This window comes from Plecotus auritus (assembly GCF_963455305.1).
Source record: "Plecotus auritus genome assembly, chromosome: 13".
NCBI lineage: Eukaryota > Metazoa > Chordata > Mammalia > Chiroptera > Vespertilionidae > Plecotus > Plecotus auritus.
Window position 1 is genome coordinate 6698623 of NC_137779.1, and position 15438 is coordinate 6714060.

The following is a 15438-nucleotide window of genomic DNA, read 5'->3' on the forward strand; positions in this document are numbered from 1 at the left end:
CCATGGGACAAGAACGCAGTATGAGCCAACGTCTAGCCCTTCACTCATGGAACAGCCTAACTCTTTCCATTTTCTCTGATGTTAGTAACACCCTAATTAATTAATTTTATAACAAGTGATAGGCGGATGGTCCATGGTGCAGTGAATCAAAGGGCTTGAATATTATGTTCCAGGCCCTGGGCTGGGCACCTGTTATGTGTCAGATTCTGGGCTGGGCACTTATTTGGTTTCAAGTTCTGTTTAAGGCACTGGCATTGCAAAGGTGACCATATCCTCCAAGAATTCGCATCTTAGTTATCTGTTTTTGGGGGGTCATAATTAGGAGGTTGGTAATAGATTTATGTACTTGACTTATTTGTGCCCTTATTCCAAAAAGTATTAGAGGCAGAAAAGAAAAATAAAAAGGCAGGAAAAACAAGAAAATTAAATCAGGTGAGACAAGTATTTTGATAGGCACAGATTTGGCCCTGAGCATCCTAGTGGCCAATTCAAAGAGGGAAACACAATCCCTCACGTGATTTCTAATGCCCAGAAGATTTTTAAAAAGCGGTTCAGGTGTTGCCTAGCTATTCCTTGTCCTGAAACTAGGAAGAGATTTCTCTCAAGGACCTGTACAGGGAGGACACTGTGAAAAGCAAGTCTGCAACACACCCTGAAATGCAGTGACGAATGCCTGTCTTGTCAATAACTCACAGAAAGAGATAGGGGAGTTGGTGCTGGCCCGTTGGAGGAACTCTAGCAAGCAAGTTTTCTGGTGGCATTGCAGCCCCTCTTCAACCCAGGCAGCCAGACTCCCACCTGCCAGGCCTCTGGAAAGACGTGTGTGAGAGATGAACAGATTTGGGGGGAGGGTCTGGACCCCCATGTCAGACACACCAGTCTATTCTGGGAACTTGGGTCTGCAGGATGTCCACCTAGCGAGCTTGAAATGCTCCCCTGGCACGCGGAGGCCCATTTAAGATGCTTAATATTTTAGCAAATTCCCATTTAATTCCCTACATTTTCTTCATCATTATTGCTGATTACCAGGCTATTTGTGTGAAGGGAGCTATTTGCAGGGAAGAGCAGTTTTCGCCTTTCAACCCACTCACTCGGGCCTCTTGCTCACTGCTTTTCACAATGGAAAACTCCCCTGGCTAACATCGCAGGAGGAACAATGGGGAGTGAAATAATTAACTGCGTCAGGCAGTGGAGGGAAGAAGCGGATTAGAAAATGAAAAGTTTCCTCTACCCAGTGCAACTTCCTCTTAACCAGTGCACGAGGGTGGGCTTTTATTTTTAAGGGACATATGTTCTCTGCGCGGGAGTCTGTGTGAGCTGATGAATGAGGAATGTTCCTGTGGCCATTCGGGACACACTCAGCAGGGATTAGCTGAGACGGACAGAGGGCAGGAGTGGGCAGCCCAGGCTTCACCCCCAGCACCTTCAGACCTGAAGGCAGGTGTCTGCAGAGGTAAGGCTTGGGCAACAGCCCCGGGATGAGAGCTCTACTCCGCCACTCCCTTAGGCAGGTTGTCAACCTCTTCGCCTTCAAACGGGGAAAATATTAGTTCTTGCCTCAGAGGGCTGTTGGGAGGATTAAACGAAATGGATTGTGACATCAAGAGCTCAGGATGGTGCCTGGTACATAGGATTCAGTGATTGGGAGCTATTATTATTGTCGGTTTACCCAAGAGTCCTGAGAGGCTGGTGTGATTTACAGATGAGAAAACAGGGAAAGGTTAGGTAGATGACGAGGGTCACACAGCGGAAAGGAGCACAGCAGGGATTGGAAGCCCATGGGCCGATTTCACAACTTATCTCTCCACCTGCGCGCGGCAAGCACGTTCGGAGGAAGCTTTAAAGCGCAGCGTTTTGCGTCGCTGGGCCGCTGTGCAGAGTTCACCTCTAGGCTTGTAGAAGGAAACCGGGCGGCTTGCCTTTCCCCTCTGGACCTTGCTCTACCGAGTCCAAGACACTGCCTGTGGCACATGAGGCCACTGGTCAGCAAGTACTTGCATCCCCTCTCCCGCTTTCTTTAGGCTTTGCCAATGTGACTTCCTCGGCCAATGGGATGTTAGTAGATGTGACTTGAACAGAAGCTTGACATAAGCTTGCTCATGTAGGTCCGTGACAAGGAAAGAAACCTCACTATTTCACTAAATCCAGAAGAATGAGAAAGGTGTGGAATAGACCTGAACCAAGCTAATGTTAGTCTAGATCAGTAAAACCCCAGGTAACCTACAGACAAATGAGCAAGGAAGAAATACTAAAGTCACAGAGTTTGGGGGACATCTTGTTACACAGCATATTATGGTGAAAAGAGCTGACCATCATCACTTGTAAGACATATCATTATTTTATGAACCACGAAGAAGAAAACACCCATGCCAGTTACATTAAGTCATGATTGTACATTGCATCTCCAGTTCATAGAAGTTAAAAGTGCCTCTTAAATATGATAAAATATGGTATTAAGGAAGAAATTGCCTCAGGCCCAAGAAAAGATGGTCTGGAACAGAACTTGGATCATAGAGTAATTAACATGCCCTTCTGAGAAGCATCTAGCATATCTGGTGAAATATTTGGGCAATTTTCTGATATACTCTAATCATTAGAGTCTAATGAGATTAAGAGTTCTTTCTGGGGTATTAGATTTAACCACACAGGTGGCCCTTCAGACTTGTAACAAAGCTATTGACCTTTAACTATCCATTTCTCCATTGAGTGATGCTATGTGGCTCCTTGCTACTCAACGTGTGGTCCCTTGACCAGCAGCATCCTCATTGCTTGAGAGCTTGTTAGAAGCACAGAATCTTGGGCCCCACAAAGGCCTCCTGAGTCAGAATCTGCATTTTAACAGGACCCCCAAGTAATTCCTATGCACCTTGAAAATTGAGTTGTACTGGTCCAGCCACCCTTTTCCCTCTATTAACAAAACAACAACTCCAGAAAGAAAGCTTCAAATGGGCTTTATCAGAAGGCCAATTCCCTTGCTACAAGTTTGAAATGAAACTTTGAGCACATGCTAGCAGCCAGCTCATCTCAGACAGTTCTTTCAGTGTGTCTGCAGGAGACCGTCACCCTCGAGGGCACTCTGCTTGCAATAACTGTCCCGAGTCAGCTTCCATCCTCAGGGCCCTATAGGACACTAGGTCTTCTAAACACAGTCCCAGTTGTCTTCACTGGGGGCCATGCAAGAAGCTGTGGAGTGCTGGACAATTTGGAGGCCATGAATGGAACTTAAGTTCAACCTTTCTATTATGGGGGCATGGGATTAACCACTGCAAATCACTTTGTCAAAAAACCAACAGCCCAAATGTCACACACACACACACACACACACACACACACACACACACACACACCTTTTAATGCCGTTATAGCTTTGCATCCAGCTGTTTTTCACTCACATTTTCCATCTCTGCCTGCAAGAAATATGGGGCTATAAAGCCAGAAGTGCTTCCTCGGAGAAGGAATGACATTTACACTTGAACAAACACTTCTAGCAACTCGATTTCAGGGATGTCCTGCTCTTACAGAAGGGGATTGCCTACATAGGAAACTTTCACTGAACACATTTTACTGTTTTCAAATCATAGCCAATAATTCAGTTTCTCTCCAGTTTGTGAAGGCTGGTGGCTTGGAGAGCCTACTTCATCTAGCTGGCTCCCCCACCTTGCTTTGTCAGCCCACCCGGATATATTGATTTCAGAAGAGAGAGGGCAAGGAGGATGGACAGAAGGGATCTAAAATGCTCTTCTTAAATTCTTGAATTTCCAGGCAACTCATACAACAGGCAAATTAATAAGGCAGCCCCAGTTCAAATGCACACTGAGCAAATATTTTTGCATTTAAATTCCCGTATTAGAATGCCCTGTTTATACAATAACTTAATAAATCTAGCCCGGCTGCCAAATTGACAAGAAGGTGAGAATCATTCATTAAAATGCAAATGCAATTGAGATGAAATTTGGAATACATTTATTACAGTAATTGAACTTCAGTCAACTGTAGTCATAACACCGATTTTGAACTGCCTTTCTGACAAAAGGATGCGTTGTATTGTTCACACCACCCCCCCCCCCCCCCAAGTTAATATCTTTGTCAGCATCCAAATTAGACATTTCCCGACTGCTAATGATTTGCAGTGGAGATTTCACTCTTCTTTATAGGACAAGATTGCCGGAGATAAAGGTCAACTGAAAACACAAAAGATTGCTCTGGTAGCATATTGTGCGTACAGCAAATTGATTGCAAACATATTCTGAGTGCTTAGTGCAGCCACGTTCTTATTAAGTCACATTGGAACATCTCTTTACTATCCCTAGGTCATTTGCTAATTGTAATAATGCCCAACAATGGGAGCTTTGCGGAGTCGGATCAAGAGCTCAAGATGGATTTCTCTCCTTTCTGAATGGCTCAGCCCAAACAGCAAAGGGCCTGTTCACGGATTCCTTTGGGTCATAAATCAGGTGGAAGGAAGATGCTATGGGACTGTGATAAAGGCTTAGGAGACTTGACTCTCAGTGGAAAAGTCACTTTAGCTGCTTCACTCGTATTTTTTCTGGTTCCTTTGCAAAACTTGCATGGCATTTCTGAGTTCTGGGCAAACGTGCACCCAGCAGATGCTATTTGAATTGGAAGAAGGCGCAACCTAGAGAGTGGCTTCAGCTGAGGATGTCAACTCTAGGGTGGCCAAAGTGATTTGTTTTGCCTGTAAAATAGAGACGTTACTTTTGTTCCCTTTACCCCCTTCCTATTTGCCCCTTCCTATTTGCCCCCCTCCTATTTGCCCCCTTCCTATTTGCCTCCTTCCTATTTGGCTGATGAGCAAACTAAGGCTCAGAGAGGTCCGGTTGACTGACCATAGGGTTCATAGCTGTGGAGCTGGCATCTGAACCCAGGTGTCCAGTCCCAGAGTGCTGCATGAGGAAATGCATGGGCGTGGGAAAGGTCTGCTCAGCTTTAACTGGCCATTGTTTCCTTGTCTCTCAATGTCCGTGACTTTGGGTGAATGTCCACCTGTTTGAGATGCACTTTCCTCCTCTGTAAAGTTGGGAAATTAATGCCCAGCTCAGGATACGGTGGAAATCACATAGGAGAGGCATTTAGCATGGTGCCTGGCACGTCGGAGGTATTTAGGAAATGGCAGCAATTAGTGTCACGGGCATCATCACCCCACCACCATCAAAGCCGTGAATGACTGTGGCTGCAACTCTCTGGCTATGGCCACAGCCAGGACAGTGTTTTGGCTCTGAGCCCCGCAGGCTTCTGGGAAGTGGCACTCGGTTCAGGTGGTGAGCTTAGGAGGCTCTCTTCTCTAAGCGTGGCGGCCAAAACAGTCAGTTAGACCGCGGATATGTGGGGATTTGGTCAATTGCCTTACTCGGTGATTCATGAAGGTTTGTGAATCTCTGTCATGGTGGGTAGGAGAAATGCTTGGTTATCATGTACGTAATGAAATTTATTAAACTAAAGGGCCAGGGAATTAACCTCTGCTCTGCTGACTAAGAAATTACATGCAGAAAATGTCTAATTATAAGTGGTTTTCTTTCCTGGGTTCTTCCTTCACTTAATCTCTAGCTCAGATTTTCACTAAAGAAAATGAAGAAAGAGGAAAAGGAGGAGGAGGAAAAAGAGAGGGAGGAAAAGAGGGGAAGAAGAATGGAAGGAACCACATCACAGCCTGGTGATGTTTCACAGGGCGACACTGGGAAATGATATGGGTGTAGGCAAAAGTGGGATGTACATTAATGTCAGTTAGACCACCAGGTTCTAACTCCAACTCCACCAACACCTGGCTGTGTGATGTAGGCAGAATAATTAACCTCTCTGTTCCAGTAAGTAGGAATAACTGTCACCACCACACCACCACCATCACAGCTAGAAGATGAATAACACATGTGGCAGTGACTGTGAAAAAGCTTTATGCTACTGATCTCTCTAACTTCTTAAGATAATCCTCCAAGGCAGCTATGAGTCGTCCTATTAGCCCCTTTCACAGCGAGGCAATGGAAGTACAGAGAGGTTCCGGCATGAACCCCGCCCTGTACTGGAAGTCACCTCCGCTTTTCCCAGGCTGGGTTCGGCACCCCGGTCTGTGCGATCCTGAGCTACTGGTGGACTTGCCTGTCCATGAACTCCATCCTCCCACCTCCACCCCAATCTGAGCTCCCTGAGCATCAGAACAATTTCTAAATCTTTTCTGCGTCCCCAGAACTGGCACACAGGGAGTCCTCAGAAAATACTTATTGCACAAATAACTAAAGCATTAGAAACCCTTGCATTTCAAGCCCCAATTAAATGCATGCGACTTTGGAGCGTGTAACAATGACACCACCACCCAACTTGGATGTTGTCTTTGGGTGGAGTAGATGTATAGAACCGTCTGCGCAGACGCTGAATCATCCAAACAGGCTGGAGATGAGCAGCTGCCTTTGAAACAGGCGTTTTTTCAGCTGGGAGCGAGACTATAGCTGTGTTCTGGAAGAAGTGATCAAATGAAACAGGCTCCCCACGGGCCTCTCAGCAAAGTTATTTCTTTAGCTCATAATGGGGTCTCTGACCTGCCTCATGCCAAATGGCTACAAGTGGTGTCTAAACCCCTGAAGGCAGCGGAGATCCAGCGTTGATATCAGGTGACACAGTAGGCACGTCTCATGCTTTGATTGATGGTACAACCTCCTGGACGTGGCAAGTTTATGTGACCGCACTGTTCACACACACTCACGCTCATTCACGCCCCGTCCTGCCCCCGCAAACCTGGTAAACACACTGAAGTGCAAACATAGCGAGCGTGACCTAATGTGGCCATTTGGTCAGAGGGTGCTGACAAGGCTGCCATCCGCACTGGCTTCTGGGTGCCGTGGCCCATGGCTACGCCTTCATTAATGTGAGTCAGCATTCATAGGAGGGGACCGCATCTCTGCCGGAAGAAGAAGAAAAACCTGCCAAGTGTCAACAAACAGTTCTGCATGCATCCCAGTTAGGGGGACTTCTGGGAGGCAGCAGCAGCCCACCACAGCTCCGGTTCCTAGGCAACTGCTCTCAGGAGCTCTGAACCTCCTTGGAAAGGGAATGTTGGCAGGTCTGCCTTGCAAAGGAGTCTAATGCTCCCCTCCTCCCCCCCGCTCTGGTCTATTTACCCCATCTTACTTTGCAGCAAATTATGCTTGGGGGGATGCAGAAGCAGCCAGATATCCTAAGGCGAAAGCCTTGGGGAGGACTCGGGCTTACAAATTCATCCTAATGATAGTCTCTCCTTACAGAGCACTTGATCCCTGTTGTCAGGGCCCTGATGCCCCACAAGCATCATTTCATTTAATCCCTACAGTAGACTCACAGAGGGTATTACAGTTTCAAAGATGGGGAAACTGAGGCTCACACAATTGCAGCCACTCGCCTAAAGTCACCAAAGAAGATGGTGGGAAGGCTGGTGGCGTTTGGACCCTGGTCTGTCTGAATCCAGGAACCGCTGTCTTAACCATTGCCACCTGTCAGCTCACAGACAGGTGCCGCCTGGGAGGACGGAGGCGCAGCAGAGCATTCAGAGGCAGTTCAGCGTCAGTTTTCAGTTCTGAGATAAACTGACCTTTTTTTCTTTTTTTAAAGAATGCAAACCCCACCACCCTGCAATACCCATCATTACCTACTGAGCTTAATGGCTAAATGGCATGGAAGGGAGGGTCCTTCTTCACGGACCTGCCCGTGTGGACAGACACATGCATTAGCGGAAAGAGAGGCTGTTGCTGGAGTGCACGGGCGGTTTGCAGAGCACTCCTGCCTTATAATTGGAGGCAGACAACAGGCAGCGGATAAGGCACAAGACCACCGGCCGCCATCTTTCCACCCCTGTTCTTCTGCTGGGTTGAAGGCCGGGAGGACTTGCGGGAGGCCCGGACGCCTCAGGAGTTCGCCCAGGAGTGTGCAATGGCGTTTCCACTAACTGCCAGCACCAGGGACATCCCAGGGGTCTGAGATGCAGAGCCATTGGAGGGGGTGTGCGGTCAAAGGCTTCCTTCCTGAATTCCCAACTTGGTCTTGCCTGTCATCGTGAGAAGATGCTTCTGGTGGCCCCTTGAACATGGGGTGGGATGATCATCAGCTACTGTGGGTCCTTGTCAGGGCCCATTCAGACAGATCCTAGAAGATGCAAAACCTCAGCCCAGGACGGCAGGCCAGCCCCCTCCCCTCCCCACAGGGTCTGCTAAGCTGTATCAGTTGGAAACTAGTCTCTTAACTGTCTGGTCCCCCAAATGAGGCAACCTTCTCTCATCTTCCTCTCCCATTTGAGCATCCTTACGTCATTTCCTAGCCCAGTGCCTGACAGAGAGCAGGAACTTGGTAAAAGGTGTCTATAGTCACCTACCTTCCAGGTCCCCTCTGACTGTGGTCCTCATGTGCAGATTGTTTTCTCTGCCTGGGACACCTCCCGACTCCCTATATGCCTCTCCTTTGGTCCTTTCCTGTTCGCTCTTCTACACCAGATAGGCACAAACGTAGAGGTGTCGAGGGGTGTAGCTGGTAAAAGGTAAATGAGCCTGAACACACGCCTGTTAAGGCTGTGTCTAGTTTGCGAACCACTATAGACACTCTTACTAGTAACTTGCCTGTGATTTTTCTCTCTCCCCCGCTGCCTCCTCCCAGAGGGCTGTAAGATCTTACTTTTATGTGAGTGTGACTACCACTAAAGGGCTGCTTGTTAACATTGTATTGTCCAAGTTGGATTTTGGGGTTACCATTCACCCTGGAGTGTCCATTGTGAAGCGTGGCCCCGGAATAGAGCAGAGGGGCAGCCCTGCTCTGAACATAGAACACCCCACCCGAGCCCTGCGCGTGGGTCATGGTAGAAGCGCTTCAGGAGCAGTTCATGGGCCTCAGGGGCAGCTGATAGGCACTTTGGGGCCGTCTCAGGGCAGAGATGGAGATCAGATTCCCGCTGTAACTGGCTGTTTGGATCTGGCTCTATTGAACGGATCCCTGCATAAGCTCTTCTGGTTTAAAGAGCATCTTGCAAAGACGATGCTAGCTGGTTTCTTGAACTCTGCACCCACCTTCTGCCGGGAAGCTCTTGTTGGGCGCTTATCCGACTCTTATCGGGACAACCCCTAAAGCTAACCCCCCGTCAGATGCGCTGAAGGGCCAGGCCATGCCTTTTCTTTAAGTGGGGACCACAGGCCTCGCACAGCAGCACCAAGACCTTCAGAATTTCCTCACCCCAACTCTGTCTCCCTCAGATGTCACTTCAGGCAACTCGCTGAAGCATCATTTGCGACGCTTCTCAGGCTGTCTGGTTAGGCCGTTTGCATCTTTGAGCTGCGGGCAGGAAAGTGCTGTGAGCATTCTTGCTGACTTTGTTCTCATTAGTGTGGGAAATTTTGGGAGGATGAAGCCCAAGCAGTTTTGTAGGGGGTCCCTCTAGTCCAGTGGGGTATGGCAAGGCGAGGCTGTGGTGAGGTTTGACTTTGGGGAAACATTCCACTCCCTGTCATTGTCAGTCTAGTGAAATGATCGATGGCATATGTCTGAGTTTCTACAAAACAAAACAAAACAAAACAAAAACCAAGTGTGCTCTCCCTACAAGTTTCTCGGTAAGAAAGGGCCGGAAGACCACTTTGGTTAGACCCCAGTTCCCTCAGACTGAGCATGAATAGGGCGTTCTGGAGCCCCGAAGGTAACTGCCCAGGCACAGATAGCCTGAATGTCGGGGAGTCATCTGATCAAGCCCTGTCTGCCTTTATAGATATTTGAACATTTTCATACTAAAAGGTTTTAAAAGTGAAGTTGTTGACATGGAAGACGTTCATAATCTATTGCTAAATAAAAATCAGGTTACCAAATGGTACATACAGAATGGGGTTTTTATGGTTAAAAAAATATACACGGGTCTATATAGAAAAATACTGAAAGTTGTTATGCCAAAATGTGAATAAGAGCTATTCCTGGGTGATGTAATTGCAGGTGGTTCTTCATTACTGATTTATATAGACTTATCTATATTTTCTAGTTTTTCAAGATTAGTTTATTTGTGTATTTTTTTAAAGTTCTTTAAAATATAGGGTTTGTTTGCTAGTTTGGAAACTGAGCATATGCAAACTCTGTGAGCCAACAATTCCACTTTTAGGTATATTTGCACCAGAAGTGCATACATATGTTCAGCAAAAACAACAACAACACACACACACGTGCTCGCGTGCACACACAAACATATGTGCAAGAATGCTCATAGCAGCTCTATTCATAATAGCCCCAATGTGGAAATGGCCCAAGTGTCCATCAATACTAGAATGGACACGTTGTGCTATCTTCACACAGTGTGAACTCTTAAAAAACTGAGGGAGAACGGCAGTGTGATAACTCTCAGAAACACAATATTGAGTGGGGGAAAAGCCAACTGTATAATTTCACTTATTTTAAGTTCAAAACAGGACAAAGTAACCTAAGTTTAGAAATCAGGACAGTGATTTTCTTCGGGGTGGGGTAGTGACTGGGAGGGGACTTGAGGAGGTTTTTGGGGGTACACTGGTCATGTTGCCTTTCTTGATGTTGGGTGTGTTCACTTTGTGAATATCTGTTGAGGCTGAATGATTTGTGTGCTTTCCTGTATTATGTTATATTTCAATAGAAAGTTAAAAAAATTACAGGGCTTAATGCATGCAGCATCTACGCTAAGTGGTGGATTAGTGCTTTATTGTTCAGCCTGTGGTTGCATCCATTAGAGTAATGGCTTGTTGAACAATCCCAATAGGAAGAGATTTAAAATTAATATGGAAATCCAGCACTCACAGCTGCATTTGCACAGCCTCCACTTATGAACTTGACTTTGCCTCTCCTCCCCCCATCCTGTTGGCTCCAGCTGTGCCAAAAACGTAGTCTTCCCAGGTTCAGAATCTGGGATCCGGTGTGACATGCTGGCTGAAGCCCCCTGACTGGGGACAGGGAGACATCCATGTAAAATAGTCACTCGGGAACGTGAATGATGTAATACACACAGCTACCCCTTAATGAGCACTGACCACGGCCAGGCACTCTGCTGAGTGCTTTATGTGTACTAATTCATTTAATCTGCACAGCGGCCCTGCAAGGGGGAGAAACTTTTTATAATTCTCCATTTTGGGGATCAGAGAAACTGGGCAGGTCGTTCATCACTACGTGGCTTGTAAGTGAAGGACCTGGGATTTGAACCCAAGAAGTCTGGCTCAAAGCCTGTGTGGGCTCATGGGACAGAAGCCGGGCCTGTGCTTGCTGCCCTAAAGTAGGTTCCTTCCTGGCCCAGCCTCGCCACATGATCTTTTTAAGGATGCATCTAGTCACTCACCTTCCTCCCTCCGTTCCCCTGAGCCCGATGCCTAGGAAATGCCAGGGGAATTCTGAAGCATGCCTGCGTTCATTCATTCAACAGGTATTTCTTAATCACCCACTCTGTTGTATCCCATATCATAGAAGAAGAAACTGAGGTCTACAGAAGTGAATGCATTTGCTCCATGGCCACCCAGCTAATAACTGGTAGAGCTGGAACTTGAACCCACAGCTGACTCCAAAGCCAGTGAATTTTCTCCTGTGCTATGTGAGCCCTCCAAGGCCAGCTCTAAGGCGGAGCACACTACCTGTTATCTGGGGAAGAATTTCAGAAAACGTTTTGAGTAGACCCTTTTGTGGCAAAAGGCTCAAGGTTTCAAGATATTTTGATGCTCAACTTTGATCTTCTAGTTAAATTCTTTATGCTGTGGAGTCCGCAGGGGCAGCCCTGGCCACAAGGAAAGGAAATAAAGACATTTGCCTGTAGTGGAGAGCGGTGCAAGAAAAGCAGAGAGGAAAACTGGCCCTAGAACTATGGCTGACTAGAGGCATCAAAGACATAGGAAGACACCAGAAACAGGAAAAATGGGCAGGAAACCCAGGTCACATTCAAGATGATAAAAATGCAATTAACTTGAGCCAGGTTCCTCCGGCCCTCAGCAGTGACATACCCTTTGGGTGTGTGGCTGTTTATCAGTTCTGGGCTAAGGACATGGGGCCAAGCATTTGCCTTTATTAATGTCTGCCTGCTGGCTGCAGGGTATGAGGTTGATGTGATGGGGGCGGGGGCGCACTAAGGTCTTCTTTGAATGATTTATAAAGTGCAATTCAGAAGCCTTCACTATGCCTGCATCCAGGGTATTGAGCAGGATATAAATCCATGATCTTAAATGTTCTGGGGCTTTGAGGCAAGTCTCAAATCCAGGGGAGGGGGCTGTGGGAAGAATCAGGCTCAAACTTCTAAATGAGGACATTCCGGTTTACAGGCTACGGATGTGGAGGCCCTGGGTGTTGAATGATGAGATGTAGAAGCTACTGAGAACAGTAATAAACATCTTAGGTCAACGACATGTTTTCCAACTATTTAAATTCACTAATTAAAATCAGCCTCATTCATAAAGGGATTTGGGTGAGGTTAGTTTCTCCTGCTGGTCGCTTATACCCCATTATAACACACATCATTGTCTCCCATTCACAGGAATCGTGTCTGTTTTGTTCATTGCCCTGTCTCCAGTTTATACAAGGATGCCCGTGTACACCTGGCGATACCTGGTACTCAATAAATATTTGTTGAAGAAAATGAATGTGCACAAAAAACAAAGGAGGAACTATGCCTAACCTCATACAAAGAAAATAGCTTCTTCCTTTGCCAAAACCCACCCTTGTTCTTTTTAATTGCCTGGCTTCAACTGTCCATCAAAGGTAGCTAGAAAGCAAGTCTCAGACTCCATGAACACGTGCATAATGCGTGCCCGCCGGGGTCCGCCGGGGCGGGGACTTCGCTCCTCACTGTTTATTTGCTACTGCCTGTACCTAACGCAACTTTACCATGGGGAAATCATGGCTTCAGGTTCAACTTTTCAGTTGTTCGAGTTGCCGAAGTGTTTCTTTTCCTTAAAACGCTCCCAATGCAAAGCACCCGTAGCATCGAGGGAAGGGACGTGGTTGGCTTCCACGGTCAACCGGGTCAAAGAACTGGGCATGCGCAGAGGCCCCCGTGTTGACTTGCGCGAGGAGAACCGCGGCAAGTGAGGGCATAGCGGCTGCTCCGCCGCCGAACATCTGGCGGAGCCGGCGAAGAGGAGAGCAGTTAGGTTTTTATTCTTCTTAGCATCATGTTCAATTGGCCATGAAAGCAGGGATGGTGCGATTGAATCACAAGAGGGCTGAAGTATTAAATAACAGTCTAGCAGATAGTCAAGGTGTTTGGCTGGATTCTAATAGGCGAAGCAGACTTGGAAAACATTACGTGGAAAAGACAACATCCGCTTTGCTAATAATTCGCCCTGGGAGACGGGGCCGTGGGGTTTGCATCTCCTTGCGAAAACAGGGTGTTTCCTTTGGAAGGGGAATCGCCGCTTCCTTAAATGTCAGTGGGATCCAGGAGAGCGGCCAGTTGGGACGTTTTATTGTTGATTCTTGTTTTCTCGCTTGTGGCTTTTCTGTCTGGCTTTTCCCACATTCTCCTTCACGTCCAGACCTTGGACAGCTAGCCTGTTCCACGAGGATGTTAAATTCGAGCTGGTTTCAGAGCCACGGTCAATGCGCCCCGCAGCAGAGAGAGACTCACTCAGCTTGCCAACTCAAGGATGGCAGAAAAGCCACCGTCCAAATCACCCTTTAGTCAAGCCCCTCTGTTACACTGGGTGAGTGGGAAGTTCAACCCTGGTTATTTTGGGGGGCATGTTCCCAGGGGTGTTTAACTCGGAGGAGACAAGCAAGCCCTGATTTGTAGCGTTTGCTGGTTTCTGTGACATAAATATTCCCTTCGTGGCTGACTTTGAGCTACCAGTGTGATGTGAGTGAATGCAGAGCTGGGAAGAAATTTGCGGTAGCCCCACTTACACTCTTCCCATCAGACAGAAATAACCTCAAGCGCATAGATAACAACAGGAAAATGTATGAAATCCTGAGGAAATGATGAGTTTTGAGTTTCTATTGCCTTTGTTTTAATATCATGTATTTAATTGTAAGTTTATACAATTTAAATTTTAATAATAGCTGTGTTTGATAATTGGCTTGCAAATTTCCTGAAAATTTAGCAATTGGTTCTGGTTACAAGCGGGCTCACCACTGCTTGTTGCCCTCCGTGGGCTGGGTTGGGTGAGGCTTGGTACCTGGGACTTAACACAGCTCCAAGCATCTCCTGGTACTTCTCCGCTCGGCTCTTGTCTACTCTAGAGATGATTGTGGAAATTCTCAGTTCTCAGGCTCTAGAGATTCTGGTCTGTACTTGTAGCCGGGGATCTGGTTTAGAATCATCCACCTCAAGGCTGATAATATTCAGCTGTTAAGAACTCACATGGTCTTCATGGCTGTGTATGGCCAGGGTCTGTTCTGAGTGATTGATGCCACGGCATGCACATGGTTCTGTATTTTGTACCTCCCCTCTGATCCAGGTTCCCTCTGCACCGTTCCTTCTGACGCCTGGAATATCCTCTAAGCGCAACCATGGAGCCAAGCACAAATCCCGTTGGGAGGCCCATCTTCAGCCATGATGCTGTCCCCACTCAGATAACTCCTGGCTTCCTGACCCTATGTCTTCCCTGTCCCTGGAGCGTTAAGCTTCCCAAGGCATCAGCCTCCAAAGCCCTCCAGCCTGTTTTCAAACACTGTGGAGGCCAATGTGTCCACAACTAACAGAAGAGTCCTTGCGGGTCCTAGCTCTCAATTCTCACAGCCACATCGTTCACATGCCGCCCTTGAGTTTGGCTTCTTGTGAGACGCTGATACTGAGGCCCATCAGCCCCCTTGAGCCTGGAACGTTCTCTGCAGCATTATCTCGACCTTGGCTATTATATTCGTGTGGCCAGGCTGTCAGAGAATACCTCAGACTGACTGGCTTAAACAACAGGCATTTCTCCCCCAGTTCCAGAGGCTGGAAGCCCAAGATCAAAGTGTCAGTAGGGTTGGTCTCCAGAGGCTTCTCTCTCCTCAACCTGCAGAGGGCACCTTCTCGCTGTGTCCTGGCATGGCGTTTTCTCTGTGAATTTATTTTCCTGGTGTCTCTTCTTCTTATAAGGACACCAGTCCTATTGGCTAGCCCTAACATTATGGCCTCATTTTACCTTAATTACCTCTTTAATAGTCTTGTCTTCAAATACAGTCACATTGGAGGGTTAGGTCTTTAAGATAAGAATTTTAAAAGGGACACAATTCCATTCATAACAACTATTGAGTACTTGGAATATGTTTGGCCCAAACTGATACGTGCTCTAAGGGTAAATACACTTGGGTTTTTCATCAAAATTTCTCATCACTTTTCACCATGTGTTCAGAGCAGAATGTAAAGTGTCTCAATACCTTTTTTCTTACCGATTACATATTGAATGATAATACCTTGGGTATAGTGGCTTAAGTAAAATATGTTATTAGAATTACTTTCACCAGACTCACTTTTTTTTTTTTCAGTGCGGCTACCCATGGCTTGCATTATGT

General features: G+C 47.0%; 1 protein-coding gene across 1 annotated transcript in view; it reads right to left on the reverse strand.

Annotated features, from left to right (window-relative positions):
* Positions 1–15438, reverse strand: part of CCDC60 (coiled-coil domain containing 60) — a gene marked incomplete at both ends in the record, with an annotated part of 102927 nt that overhangs the window by 39416 nt on the left and 48073 nt on the right. The gene's annotated exons all lie outside the window — the stretch shown is intronic.